This window comes from Antennarius striatus, chromosome 9 (genome assembly GCF_040054535.1).
Source record: "Antennarius striatus isolate MH-2024 chromosome 9, ASM4005453v1, whole genome shotgun sequence".
In the NCBI taxonomy this organism is placed as follows: Eukaryota; Metazoa; Chordata; class Actinopteri; order Lophiiformes; family Antennariidae; genus Antennarius; species Antennarius striatus.
In genome coordinates, this window is record NC_090784.1 from 24,645,001 (window position 1) to 24,646,324 (window position 1,324).

Sequence of the window (1,324 nt, forward strand, 5' to 3'; positions counted from 1 at the left end):
GGGTCACAGCGGCCCCCACCACGCCAACAGTGTGTGTGTGTGTGTGTGTGTGTGTGTTTGAGAGATATTTTTACCTGTTTAGAATAAACGGTGAATCCACAGCTGTGTTGTGTCTTGCTAACTGGATGCTAACTTGTGCTAGCACCAGGCTAATCTAGAGGCTATAAGCTGCATTTTCAGCATGTCGGATCGCCCATGACCTCTGACCTGGGTCGGGTCCACGTGACCTGGAGGTGGTCGGGCGTCACCCGTAACCTCTGGTGGGAAACGACCTGGATCCTCCTCAGACCCGCCCCAGGTGTTGTTGCTTGTTGTTTACCTGTGTACTTGTTTACAATCAGTGGCAGGAAGTAGAGGACAAACCTACTTCCTGTTTGAACGACAGTCAAACGTGATTGGTCTGCTAACAGGCGGTAAACAGCCTCCTGACAGCTGCCCACTGGATGACTGACAGGACTACTGACCAATCACAGCTAGTCCCGCCCCCTTGAGGGTTGCCCCTATCTGATGTAACTGAGCTGCCCCGCCCCCGTGGGGGCTGACCCCTGCTGATGTCACTGAGGTGGATGATGTCACCTCAGGTGTTAATAAAGTCAGAACCAATCACACTGTAGAACACCACTGGTGAATCTCCCCACCTACATACTGGCATAAGCTCACTTGACCCACTACCTGTCAATCAAGTGTCCAACCAATCACGGTGCATCTTCCAGCAGGAATCATGTGATCAATATGGCGTAAGGCTTTTTGTTGCGGTTCCGCCTTCCGTCCACACGGCAACTCAGATGTCCAGGACCAAAACCCCGGGTCTGTTGTCGTGCGGACGCTGTAACCGAAACTTTCTCTGGGGGGGGGCGTGTCCCTGCGACGAAATCCGATGTGACGTCAGTGTGTGTGACGTCTACATGTACACACAGAATGGACGGAGTTCAAACCGGCTATTTTGTGACGTCTAACAGCTCCAGGTCGAAGACGCGTTGATGAACATGCTGACAGCTGGATGTTTGTTCGTCTGTTTCTTTATGACTCATAAAGTTTATTTATTTATTTATCCATTCATTCACGTTCCGACGCCAGTTGTGGGTCAGACCGGGATGCACTGCCCCCTGGTGGATATAGGAATAAGAATAAAAATATGATAAGAATATAATAATAATCCCAGTCGTATGTCTACAGACGTGCTTCAGGCTGATGGAGAAGAGAGAGAGAGAGAGAGAGTGTGTGTGTGTGTGTGTGTGTGTGTGTGTGTGTGTGTGTGTGTGTGTGTGTATGTGTGTGTCTGTGTGTGTGTGTGTGTGTGTGTGTGTGTGTGTGTGTGTGTGTG

General features: G+C 50.3%; 1 protein-coding gene across 2 annotated transcripts in view; it reads left to right on the top strand.

Annotated features, from left to right (window-relative positions):
• The window catches only part of nagpa (N-acetylglucosamine-1-phosphodiester alpha-N-acetylglucosaminidase), a 10,098-nt gene extending 10,003 nt beyond the window's left edge, over positions 1–95 (top strand). For both annotated transcript variants that reach the window (XM_068323924.1, XM_068323925.1), the window contains exon 13: positions 1–95. This exon is cut by the window's left edge and continues 243 nt beyond it. The gene's annotated coding sequence lies outside the window, so the exon portion shown is untranslated.
• Positions 96–1,324: the final 1,229 nt, after the last annotated feature.